Source organism: Miscanthus floridulus, chromosome 8 (genome assembly GCF_019320115.1).
Source record: "Miscanthus floridulus cultivar M001 chromosome 8, ASM1932011v1, whole genome shotgun sequence".
Taxonomy (NCBI): Eukaryota; Viridiplantae; Streptophyta; class Magnoliopsida; order Poales; family Poaceae; genus Miscanthus; species Miscanthus floridulus.
The window spans coordinates 63,883,686-63,897,840 of record NC_089587.1 but is presented as its reverse complement, the minus strand read 5'-3'; the positions used below and the strand labels follow the sequence as shown (position 1 = coordinate 63,897,840).

General features: G+C 41.7%; 1 non-coding gene across 1 annotated transcript; it reads left to right on the top strand.

Moving 5' to 3' along the window:
• Positions 1-5,248: 5,248 nt before the first annotated feature.
• On the top strand, positions 5,249-5,355 carry LOC136478581 (small nucleolar RNA R71). The gene has a single exon (XR_010764305.1). It is a non-coding gene; the product is annotated as a small nucleolar RNA R71 (small nucleolar RNA).
• Positions 5,356-14,155: the final 8,800 nt, after the last annotated feature.

Below are 14,155 nucleotides of genomic sequence, written 5' to 3'. Positions count from 1 at the left end.
GTTGATGGTTTATGATGGATGATAAATACCGTCAACAAACTCCCCCAAGCTAAACCTTTGTTAGTCCCTGAGAAAAGCTAACCATAGCAATGGATTAGGACTTGCTGTAATGTTTTCACTCCTCAAAAGTACACATGCGTTCAAAAAAAGATTCTCCTCCGGATTTAAATTCATCGATCTGACTTTCAAACTTTTCCATATTACCTTCAACCATGGGGCTTTTGAGCCTTCACTTGGATCTTGGGCAATTGAAAGACAGAACGATCAAGTCAAGCACTATGTCTCAAGTTCTTTGTTCAACCATTATTCTAGAGTTTTTGCAAGTTTTTAAAATAAAATTCAGAGATTCCATTGTATGACACTCTCAAGTCTCTTAAATATGTGGTATTTGTGGATCCTCACCAAGGCAATAAATGATGATATGCCTTTCTTTTCGTATAACTAAGGCTTATGTGGAGCCCATAGGAATTGTGATAACATGAACGAGCATACTTGCAATACATATATTGTAAAGTCAAACAATGGATCCAAAGAGAGTTGAGTCATACAATCAAATCAAGATGTGCATGTGTGTGGAATATGGTGGATATATGGTGGCTAGCCTAATTCTATTATGCTCCTTGAAAACATATCTCTCATTTGAACTTGGAATCATCTTTGCAAGAAAACATGGGCTATCTTATTCATCTTTTTTTCAGGCGAGCATCTAAGTACCCATTGTTTTAATACTTCAAACACTTGTCCATTTTTTTCCATTGTTTTTCTTTTCTCTCTTCTTTTTTATGAATAATTTTTGCAAAGCCCATGCCTCTTTTCTGCAATAAAATATTTGAGAGATAACAACAAAACGTGAAGCATTTATGTGGTGGAAACCTATGAAGCATATTTTTGGTGTTTTCTCCCAGTGTAGGAGTAAAACATTTTTGGGTGGATCTAGATAGAAAGCAAGTTTTTGCGCCTATCCCCTGTGTAGGAATAGTGCATATGTGGGTGGTATGTATGTGATCTTGATTTTAAGAGCATGACAAACCTCTTATAAGGCATCAACAAAGCTTGACTAAACTCAATGCAGAGTAAGTAGCATATAAGTAGAAGTTTTTCCTAGCCTAGATATCATGTTTGGCTCTGGTAGGAATTCAAGCTATACAGGAACTCATCATGTTGCCTTTTTAGGTTTTCAAAAGAAATCTCCAGAATTTAGTATCACTTGAAACAAGATAAATAGCAGCTCAGACCTTCTCATATCATATCCGTCAATTACCTAGATTTAGATCAAGCATATGCTACCCACGAGTTTCAAGTTCAAAGCAAAATTTTCATATCAAATCAATTTCATCCAAAACTCGAGAGAATTCAAGGCTGAAAACTAGGTACTTGAAAGGAATTACAATAGAGCAACTATTCATCATTTCTATCATGTGAGATCATCTTCAAGTTATATTCATTTATTTGACTCTTAAAGACAAGAAACTAAGGCATACCTTAAGCAAATTAAACTTAAAGCAAACTTTGTACACACACTTTTTATTTGGTTTTCGTGTTTGTCTGTTTTTTAAACTAGAGCACACACTAACATATATAGAAGATAAAGATAAAATTTTATGTTTGTTTTCTTAGTTTTCCATTTTTTTAATAATATAAATTTGAAAATTAAATAGACTAAAGAAAATAATAAAATACCAGAAAGAAAACTTACCTAAAGTAATGGGGGCTCCTCCCCCAAGCTGGGTATTGCTATGGTCTCTCAGAAAGGTGGGTCAATGTGGAAACCCTGGAATAAGTATCGCCAATTGTCGTTCTCCTGCTCCTGGTATTGCTGGATGGCGACAAGGCGTTGTCCTACTTCTTCTTGCCACAGGGAATGTTGGTGTAGGGTGTTCTAGATCTCATGCTGGCTCTCCTCGATGGTAGTGAGCCTGGTGTCGAAGAGAGCGTGTTCCATCTAATGCTCATGGTAACCCATGGGCGGTGGATGGTGGCCCATGTCTTGATGATGATAGCCTGTGGGGTGGTCATGGAAGCCACGAGCAGAGAAGGACATACATCCTCCCAAGTAGCCACTGGAGACCTCCTCATATGGCTGCTGGCGATAGTAGTCAAAGTTGCCATCCTGCCGTTGCACACTTGAGCTCTGATGCCAAGAACTCTCCGAATGATGCGGAGAAGGCTGCTCCCACCCAACATATTCAGGTTGGTGCATACAGGAAGATCCCAGCTGGTCCTAGCCTGCATGCATAGGATGGTGCACCTAGGAAGGTCCTGCTTGATCAAATCATGTGTAGCTGGTGAAGGCAGGGCCTTCTGGAATGGGGTCGTCTCCACGGTACCGAGGCTGTGGGTTGCGAGTGATCCATGCAGAGGCACTCCTACGAGGTGCTTCCTCCTTTCTCTATGGCTTGTAGTAGGGCTGGATCGTAGGCAGGAGTGAGGATGAAACCCTGGGTCTTCAGCTTCTTGTAGATATTCTTCTCCCTATCTCCCTAGAGCTTGAGCTGCTTCTCTTGCAGAAGAATGTTCCTCTCCGCTAGGACTGATCGGGACGGTGCTCCAACAATGGGATATGGAGGATCGACCTCCATGTCACTCGCTCGGGATGAAGTACTTCTTGTTGAATGGGACGATCCTGCCCAGGTGAGCTTGCCCTTCACGGTCTTCCACATCTTCCTGCAAAACAAAAACAACACAACTCGTGGAGCGAGATTAGAAAATCAAAATGTTAGTGGTTAGCCGTCCAGAAGTCAGTCGTCCAGAGGTTAGTCGTTCGAGGGTCAGTCGTCTGAGATTGCCTGGTGACTATTCTAATCAAGATTTTGGCATGACTTTCCCCTAATTCTTTTTAAATTCCTCTCTTGATTTGGACAACACTACCACTCTTATACTCTCTTAATCTTTGCTCAAATTTTAGCAGCACCTCTCTCTTTTTCTCAATATTTTAGCATGACTTTCACACCCCAACTTCCTCACACTTTCTTACTCCAACACTACTTCTATGAAGGAAATTTCAACAACAAAATTTTGAACTAGAATTTCAAACTTGGAAGGTTGTTTTGTGTTGTGCCTGAGGCCAAGAGCAACCAGGAAGGAGTGGCATTTATAGCCGAGGCAGCAGTAGGCTAGCCGGCCTAGTGGTGGGGCCAGCCGTCCCCACAAGGTGGCCAAATGGCCTCTCCATTTTCCTGATCCTTCTTTGCTTCGTGGTTAAGTAAGGTGAGTGCTCCTTTTGGTGGAAATGTGCTCTGGATGGTGCAGAGTGAAGGTGGTGGAGATATGCAGGTGAAACTGGAGATATAGAGGTGATGGTGGTTGAGTGGGTCCCATGTGTCTCCCATATTTTTATAGTATACATATGTTTATACAATGCAAAAATACTTCATGATACTATGAAATATAACAAGATGAATGAATGGTATTTTTAGATTTTTACGCCACCATGGTAAATATTTCTTACGGGTTTTTACGCTCCATAAAAACTATGTATATGTGGCTTGAATTTTTTTTAATATGCCATGATGAGAATTTTTATTTCATTTTTCTAATGCAAGAATTGAAAAGTAAATATGCCGAAGTAAAAATATCATGCGAAAAGTAAATATGGATAACTACCGAGTTACCTCCCGGTGAGGGTTTAGAATTTGAGTCTGCCAAACTAGACTTCTCCGTTCGGGTTCATTCTTCAGGTGTATCCTTCGGTCCTAGAGATGGAGACCTTGATACTTGCTTCCCATGACACTCCAAATTGGAGCATTGTTCCGGTCTTGGCTTAAAAGCGAACCACTCTTCCTTTTCGTTAATATGGAATTTAATCTCTCCGGCTCCGACATCAATGTGCGCATTTGCAGTGCTTAGGAAGGGTCTCCCAAGAATGAGTGGTGTCTTCATGTCCTCCTGCATGTAAAGTACCACAGAATCTACAGGAACAAAGAAATTTCGTATTTTTACCGGAATATTTTCGATGATTCCTGTAGGGGAGCGGACCGATTGGTCAGCCAGCTGCAAACACATCGATGTTGGTGTGAGTGTTGAATAGTCAAGCTTGTCAAAAACCTTCTTGAGCATAACACTGACACTTGCCCCAAGATCACATAGCGCATTCTAAAAATTCTGGTTTCCAATCGAACAATCGATAGTGGGACATCCTAGATTCTTCTTCTTGACAAGTGAAGTGTTCCGGATGGCTGCAATACACTCCTCTGTTAGCTTGATTACCTCAATGGTAGGCAGTTGTATTTTGTTGTTGAGGATGTCTCTGAGATACTTCATGTAGGTATGTACCTATATGGCATCTAGCAACGGAATATTGATGTATAACTTTTGAATTACCTCCATGAACTTACCAAACTGCTCATCCATTTTGGCTTTTTGATTTCTGCATGGAAACGATAGGAAAGTGGTGTCATGAAAATCTTGTTGTAACTCTCGCTCTTGTGGCCCAACTTCTTCAACTTCATCGGTTCTATTCTCCTCTTCCTGCACTACCATAGGTGTCTTACCTGTCCTTGTCGGATATGGTGGATCACCAGTAGACTTGCCACCTCTTGTGGTTATGGCGTTAACCTTTTCAAGGTTAGTGGCAAAAGGCAGAGCAGCAGCCAACTGGGCTAATTGAGATTCTATCTTTTTATTATAACTAAGTTGGGCTTTTATGGCAGAAGAAAAATTATCCATTTTAGTGTTTATGTTTTCTAGGACTTTATCAATAAAAGCAAGCTTCTTAGAAATATTCTCATTAATCCTAGCTTGTTCTAAGATCAAGTCTCTCAAGGATGGCTGTTTAGAATTAGAAGAATTATAGTAATTACCTGGGTGCTTACCTTGGTAATTTAGCCGTTGTTATTGATTCCATCCTTGTCTCTGTTGTTGTAGAGCAGAATTGTTGATGACGACATTCACATCCTCCTGATATTTAGGAAATTCAACCCCTAGATATTCTCCACAGGTGTTTTGAGCATTGAATGCATCTTAAATGGCCTAACGATCTCTCTTGTAATTGGCTCGCTGTTCATGCCAATTCAACAACATGTCCATCTTGGTTGACAGTGCACACACCTTTTTTGGTACTTCTTCGCTCTTATTGCAGAATTGAATGTTGCATGATGACCAGCCTTGATTAGAGGCTATCTTTTCCATAAGAGTTTCAACTTTTCCAAGAGTAAGTGACATAAATGATCCTCCAGCAGTAGCATCTAGTTGTTCATGGGCTTTCTGAGTTAATCCATGGTAAAAGCTTTGCATGAGCAACCAATCCCCCATCCCATGATGAGGACAATCTGAAACATATTCTTGAAAATGTTCCCATGCCTCTGGAATGGTTTCTCCCTTCTGTTGTTGGAAATTGGAAATCTTTTCTCTTAAGGCATTGGTCTTGCCTATAGGGAAGAACTTTTCTATGAATGCCTTTGAACATCTTGCCCACGTGTTGATGTGATCTTTGTTGATATAGAACCACTGCTTCGCCCGTCCCACAAGTGAGAATGGAAATAAGCGAAGTAGTATGATGTCTTGAGCAACGTCCTTGATGACGACCGTGCTACTTATCTCTAGAAAATTCTGAAGATGAGCACTAGCATCTTCATGTGCCTTTCCATTGAATGGGGAAGCTTGCACCATGTTGATGAGGCTTGGCTTGAGCTCAAACTCGAGGTTGGTAGTTCTGAGTGTTGGTCCAGTGCGAATATTCTCGGTGCTTGGAGCAGAGAACTCACGTAGGGTCTTGTCAGCCATAGCTTCAAAAACTGATGTTAAGCTTCCTCTTGATTTGGTTGATTCTGATTGATGGAAATTATTGGCAAATCACAACCAATCCTATAATACCCTGTATAAGATATGAACAAAGACAAACAAGGGTAAGGCAGCTAAAGCAGAGGTTATGGTTTCATTAATAAGTATTTATTTGGTCAATTCTCTTAGCTATGTGCCCCTCCCCAGCAATGGCGCCAGAAATGCTTGTTGATATTTCTTAGCACCACTCTTTACTAAGTTGTCATCCCTAGCATGATGCCTAAAATGCGTGGTTGGTAATTATAAGTGACACTTGAAAACTCAAAGGGAAATTATATATATATATATATATATATATATATATATATATATATATATAAGTATCCGCAAGCGCACAAATAATATACCATTGTAGCATTTCACCCGGAGTATGCCAGGTATCGTTATTTATATTTTATCCACAGGAAGGAGCGATGGGATTGTGTTGGCATAGAGATATTGACAAATATATATACTTATGATAAAAACCACTCTCATGCTATGGCAGGGGTAAGTCAAATGATAAATGAATAATAAGTGTAAGATAATAATGGTATTCCAGAGATAGAAATAGAGACTCATAAAAGTAGTATGGCTAGGCAGAAGATTTGTTAAGAGCAAAAGATTCCTAAGTCATTCCATATTTACTAAGTCTTTTGTACACCCAAGTATATACACTCTCATCTATAGCATAACTAACTTTAGATCTATGCATAAGGAACATTACTAAGGAAGATCGAGAACAGAGCTTGTCTCCCATCACAACCGTGTTCTACTTGCTCTACAAACAGAGAGTGGACTACAAAGGACTCAATGGGAGTGTCATATCTGTGATCTACCACATGACCCAGAGTGCAGAATGTATCCGTAGGCAAACAATATCTAAGCACCAAGATTTCATAGTGTCGACCACTTAACTCACTCGAGTATTGATCTAAAAGCTTTGCGAACATATGCATAAATTCATCATCAATCATAACTATATCAAGCATATAACTAGAGCAAATTAGGAACATAATAAATAGCAACATAATACTAAAGTAGCACAAAGTCATAAATATAGAGATACAATGGCTATACCAGTCTCCAAACGGCAGATCCAGAATCCTGAGTGATAGCCCAAACCCTACTTGAACCTTGCTAGCTAGCCTATATTAGAAACTTGAAGAATTGGACTCTATTCTCTTCTCTTTGAAAACCCTAATTTCTGGTCTACTCTTGACTTATGGCAGTCTCCTCAGGAGGGGGGGCAGTGGCTGGTTATATAGGCCAGAGCATCAATCCTGAGCCCTCAGATCAAACCGACTTGAAAGAGCGGTGTAGATCCAATCTAGGACACGGTGGAGGAACCAACGTCGAAGCAGAGCATGATAGGTGGGCCTAGGGGGTCGAGCGGCCTACAGGTGGGGCCTGCTGGCAATCTCCTGCCCTCTACTTCAGTCGCGTGGCTTCTGGTGTCCTCTAGAACCTTCTAGAGCAGTTTTCGTGGCGGATAAGCGTGATTTAATTTGTCGTTTTGATCCTCCTTGCCAGTTTTCTATAATAACCCTGCTGAAAACATAGATTCACCAAAAACTCATGGAAATTGTCAGTTTAAACCCCTATGTATATGTTGGTGATCCTTTTCATGCATTTATTCATGTTATGTTTACGGTTTATGATGGATGATAACTACCGTCAACAAACTCCCCCAAGCTAAACCTTTGCTAGTCCCTAAGCAAAACTAACCATAGCAATGGATTAGGAGTTGCTGTATTGTTTTCACTCTTCAAAAGTACATATGCGTTCAAAAAAAGAATTCTCCTCCGGATTGAAATTCATCGATCTGACTTTCAAACTTTCTCATATTACCTTCAACCATGGGGCTTTTGAGCCTTCACTTGGATCTTGGGCAATTGAAAGACAGAATGATCAACTCAAGCACTATGTCTCAAGTTCTTTGTTCAATCATTATTCCAGAGTTTTTGCAAGTTTTCAAAATAAAATTCAGAGATTCCATTATATGACACTCTCAAGTCTCTTAAATATGTGGTATTTGTGGATCCTCACCATGGCAACAAATGATGATATGCCTTTCTTTTCCTACAACTAAGGCTTATGTGGAGCTCATAGGAATGGTGATAACATGAAAGAGAATACTTGCAATACATATATTGTAAAGTCAAACAATGGATCTAAAGAGAGTTGAGTCATACAATCAAATCAAGATGTGCATGTGTGTGGAATATGGTGGCTAGCCTAATTCTATTATGCTCCTTGAAAACATATCTCTCATTTGAACTTGGAATCATCTTAGTAAGAAAACATGGGATATCTTATTCATCTTTTTTTTTCAGGCGGGCATCTAAGTACCCATTGTTTTAATACTTCAGAGGGAGGGGGGGTAGGGGCTGGTTATATAGGCCTGAGCATCAATCCTAAGCCCTCGGATCAAACCAACTTAAAAGAACGGTGTAGATGCAATCTATGAGGCGGTGGAGGAACCGACGTCAAAGCAGAGGATGACAGGTGGGCCTAGGGGGGCTGAGTGGCCTACCTAGCCCCACATGGTGGCCTCCTACCCTGTGCTTCAGTGGTGTGGCTTTTGGTGTCCTCTGGAACCTTCTGGAGCAGTTTTCACAGCGGATAAGTGTGATTTAATTTGTAGTTTTGATCCTCCTTGCCTGTTTTTTAGAATAACCGTGCTAAAAATATAGATTCACCATCATGGCAATTGTTAGTTTAAACCCCAAAGTCTATGTTGGTGATCCTTTTCATGCATTTATTCATGTTATGTTGATGATTTATGATAGATGTTAACTACCATCAACAAAGGAACCAGCGGGGAGGCGGCAGAGGATCTCGACAAAGACATCGTCCATGAGACTGGCCAGTGCGTTCCTCTTGTTAGGGCCTCCTCCATTTCGTCATGTGCATGCAGTAGGATGAGAGCTTGCTCAGTAATGAGACCACTGAGGAGGAAAATAATCCAACAAAGATCCATCAGTGAAGTCCACAACTCATACCAAAGTGCAACTGTAACAACCATTAACAATTTTCATGGTACGACCTCATCTAAATTTAGAGTAGCACCACATAGATATATATAACTCAAACTAGAGTAGTAGTTAATGGAGCTGTAACCATTACAATTCTAGCTAAATCAAGTCTAACCATCACACTTACAATCAGTACACGATCTCAGAGCTTCTTCCAAAGGAGACAGACAAAGATTAAGAGGACTACAATTACAATAGTTTTAAAGGACGAAGAGGGTGGAGCAGCTATTGGGTTTTGAACATAGAAGTCATAATCATGAGCTAGGCTGGATTTGAGTTAGTTCTTGACTTGAAGGCAGCAATTCCTTCTTCATAAGAGTTGTACTTTTTATAACAAGCACCATGAAACCTATGAACTTATCTATGGTAGTCAGGCCAGTTGTAGTAAACTCCTGGTTAATGGCCATCGAACACAACATAGCAGGGTGACTCATCTCAAATCTGCACAACCCAAACAGGTTGCCTCAGTTTTCACAAGTAGAATGTCTGTGAACAAGTGGTAGTGATCATCATTGGCATCAGTAGCAAGATGTGTAGCTTAGACATTAATTAGTGGCCTCGGTCATGTGAATGATGGACACAAAGCATTTATTTGCTTTCGATACCTTCATCTTGTTTGGAACCAAATGGATAACTTAGTTGTCAACAAGGAGAAGACACAGAAAGCAAACATATGAGCTACATCCTAATACATCCAACTGCCATGTAGACATCATTGGCATAGAAATGTGGCCTCAGATATGTTACAAGTTTAAAATACCATAAGGACTCACTGGTGGCACTGGAGCATATGAAACAGAAATGTAGAATCAAGCAAGTACTGGACAAAAAAATAGTATGAGGCAGAAGCGAAGGGCCTGTTTGTTTGCCTAGATAGATCTGAAAGTGACACGCGCCGGTAGAAAACTAACCAGTGCCACCTCCTAGTTCTTTTCATCATCATTGGCCTAACCAGATCTGAAATGCTATAATGTTTCTTGTATACCTCATGTTCAAGCAAGGACCAAAACAGTGAAGCGAACAGGAAAAGACGAGAAAGGAGACCTATAGATTGGATCTGTCGCCTCTACCGCGGCACACGACAGACACGGGCGCAATTGCCGCCGCACTTCACTAGGAAGACCCGTCACCTAGCCTCCAAAAGGAAGCCTGAGCCACCACAGCATACTGGGGATCATCTGTTGCCGTCGCCGCTGACGTCGCAAGTCCAACGGGCATAGATTTGTTTCCACTTATAGGAGATAGGGATATATCCAATATATAAGTCAACCTGTCCACACAGAGAACATATACTACTCCAAAAACATGTCAACACAACTAGGCATCTAACGCAATAGTGAAGACGGTCTAATCCTTGCTTTGGGTTCTGGGTTCGACTCCTAGGTCTTATGATTTTTTTGAGTCTGAATTTATTAAACCCCGGTGGCAATAAGTGACACGTAAGCCGTAGGGTCCCACAGGTCGGATGGAGATGGAGAAAGGTCCTATAGGTACACATGACACACAAGTCGTCAGGTCCTAAAGGTCGGATGGTCCCACAGGTACACGTGACACACAAACCGTCGGGTCCCACAGGTCGGATGGAGATGGAGAAATGTGCCATCGGGTCCCACAAGTCGCATGGAGAAGGGTACACAAGCACAAGTGACACGCAAGCCATCGCGTCCCACAACGATGGATATGGAGAAAGGCCCCACAGGTTCGGGTCTCACAGGACAGATGGAGAAGGGTCCCACAGGTACACGTCGCATGAAGAAAGGATCGAGCAGAGACTTTTATGACGAACTGCAAGCGTCACGGATGAGTAACTACAGGTCCCATAGGTACACATCGGATGGAGAAGGTACCGTGTGGAGATCTATGATGAAGCATCGTCGTTACGGATCGAATATTGTTCATCACATATTAGTAATTAATTCAATGATGAAGCCTGTTCGTCATAGTTCTCAATAAGATCGTCACAGATGAGCAAGAACAGTCGCACGAGTGATCTGTGATGAAATCATGTGCTGTTCTGTTGGCTGAATGTTGCGACCTAACATGAGGAAACTAAGCCGGGCGACTGATATGGTAAAGCCTCGGCGGCGCGAACGGCTCTCGAAGCCCGCTCCTTCCTACCTGGGAAGAGTACCTGCATGGCCTCCCTAGTGGACGGCGTGAGCGGAAGCTTGAACGCTGTCTAGAACTCCTCGATGCCTCATTAGGTACTTCATTCTCGACGTCGAGGCCGATGCGCTTCATCATCATTTTCCTCACATGCGCCTCCGGCTTGAGTGCTCTGAACTTGCTCTTGGCTCGTGCGCTTCGCTTGGGGACCAGGTCCTCGTCATCCATCTCCTTCGCCCTCGTCGCCCGGGTGATCCTCAGGCGCAGCGGCGACAGGATGATCGGCCACGTCAATGGTTTCTTGAATGTACCAACAAACTCATGGATGGGTAGCAGCTTGTCGGGCTGCTCAGCAGCGTCGTCCACGACCGTGACCTCCCCAGCATATTAGCATTATTAGTAAGGTCGAGAGTCATAGTAGTTGCTAACAAATGTATGCTCAAAATTTTAGTTGGATTCAAATAGGCCATAGAAAATCGATATCAAAACAATAGCAATACATAAGCCAGTAACAGTAATACAGGCCAGATATTCAGACTATCAGAAGAGTGGAAAAACAATGAATGACCCCAAAAGAAGCAAGCCTTGTCCTTTGTTGTCTACATGACAAGATAACATTGCATCCATATACTCAGCTACCAGTAAAGCAGATAATCAGCCTCTGATCTGAGATGATTTGAAGAATAAGGGATCACTTCTGACGGAGCAGAACCCATCTTGATGTAATAACAGAGCCAGGCACGGAGCCAGCGGTGGGGCTAGGGGGGCTCCAGCCCCCCCTACCGCTCGCGAGCAAGCGAAGCTCCGTAGAGCTGTCGTCTGAAATTTCAGCTGTAGATGTACAGGTAGGAGGAGCTGAGATTTGCTGAACCTCTTTTCTTGCTAATTGCCGTTGTTTAGCCCCTCCTAAAAATTTTCGTAGCTTCGTCCCTGAACAGAGCAACAAAAAGGACCCTTGGTTTAGTCGGCGAGGGCCAGAGGGTGCGATCGCGGGGACCCTTGGTTTTCTCGGTTGGACAATTGCATTTGAGATAACATATAAGCAATACAATGAATTACTACATGCATGCATGATTTATCTCCTTATTACGAGCTCATTTTTTTTAAAGGAACTACTTTGAATCAATAACGATAAGTTATAGCTCAGTAAATAGTAATTATATTAGTTTTAATCTAGATGAAATGAAACTTATGAATTAAACTTAGAGTCAAATTATTAGAGAAACCAACACAAACAGAACAATAAGAAAGAAAAGGAAACAAAATGAAAAAGAAGAAAAAAAGGAGGCCAGTGGCCAGGTAGCAAAGAGAAACAAACCCGTGAAAGGAAGCAGGCTGTCCGTCGAAGAAAGTGACCCATAATGTTGCTAACAGCTGATAGCCCACAGGATGACTACGAATCCTGAAGCAAGTGTAGCGGCCCGAAATTTGTCAGGAAAGACAAATCAAAACACCCGGTTGTTGTTTAAGATTTCAAAAAAAGATTGGGTAGTGAGGATTTCTTGTTTAGTAGTAGTAGCATATCACGAAGTGTTTTCAATTATTTCAGTATTCATTTTTTTATCACCCTTGAAATTCACGAATTTTTGCTGAATGTTTTTTAAGACTTCAACGAGAGATGATTTTCTAAACTTTTTAGATCGATGTAAACAAAATATTAGCATGATTTATGACCACATCTATTGAGTAGGTAAATATGCAACAAAATCGGTGAGTTTAGAGTTATATATTTACAATAAAGTGCAAGCATAATGCGATACGGAATTTTGGTATTTTTATTTGGGCATCTCTGAAATTACCAAAATTTGTGAAATTTCGCTGAAATTTTGAATCCTGGTCGTGAAACCAACTAAAATATATAATCCGAGTTCTCTCCTACATTACGGCACGATTATGCATGGCATGGTCATCGCCCAAGAAATCCTTCCAGCTGCAAATCAATTGTGATTTGCCAGCAAATTATGGGGGTCAATGCCCTGTTTGCTTGGCTGATAAGCCATGGCTGAAAGTACTGTTGGCTGATTTATTGTGAGAGAAAAATACTATTGGTTGGCTGAAAAAATACAGCTTATAAGCCAAACGAACATGGCGTAAGTTAATTAGTCAAAAGCTTGCACCGAATAATCGGTGATGCATGCATGCATCTGCGCACTGTCCTTGTGAACGGGAGCACGTAATTTTCCCTGGTCATATTCACATATACATGCGCTAAAAATCGATCTCGTCTCTAATCCAACGACGTGCACCTTCTGTTACTACCTACCTACCTACCTTGCTGACCTTGTAGTTGCAGCTAGCTTTAGTAAAAGGGTTATTATATTTTCGGTGAATTTTTGTCGGTGTGAAATTTCGCTGTTGATTGAGAGTACATAGTCAGCGGTTGAATTAATTAATCTGATGAATCATGAAGATGCGAAGACCGTTGTTACCTGTGTTGGTACGTGATCAGTTGCGGCTAATAATGTGGATTATATTGCAGCTCGACGACTAGAATCTTAGCCATACAACTTTTGACTTGAATTAATAGCTAGACGACTGATGCATCATGCACAAAGTGGTCAGCAGCAGCATTCAGCAAAACTTGGTTTCTAACCGTTTGAAGACTTGTAAAAAGTGAAGTTGGAAACACAAATTAGTTTAAAGTTTGGAAATAATGGCAAAGGCAAACAGACAAAAAAAAACTTTCCCATAAGAATCTCTGTCTTTTATTTATAGGGAGGACGTACTAGCGTCCGGACGTCCGGATGGACGCCCGCGGCTGCTCTGTTCCCGTTCGTAGTGAGCGAATGGCACGGACCTCACCTTGCTGCGGGGCCACCACACAGGCATCGTGCTGCCGTCTAGCCCACCCGAGGCCACCACCTCCACGGCCGTCTAGGCGCTAGTCGGGGTATGGTTTCCCTGCTGAGCTCGAACTGCCACTGTAAGGAGATGGAGGGAAGTGAGGGGAAGGAGAGGAGGGCGAGGCACGCGTGCGAGAAAAGCCGCTGCAACGCCAGCCACGGCACCGTTGCGACATGTCCAATACCAGAGTAAAAAAACACGTGCAACACCATATCTACTTTTCAAACGTCTAAATAAAACATTTGCAACATACGTCTAAAAGCAAATGAAACACTTGAAACATTCGCTTGAAACATGCATGTATACCCATTGCAACATGTGCAACACCAACATCTATTTTTGAAACATCTAGATGAAACATTTGCAACATACGTCTGAAACACGTGAAACACTTGAAACATAGGCTTGCA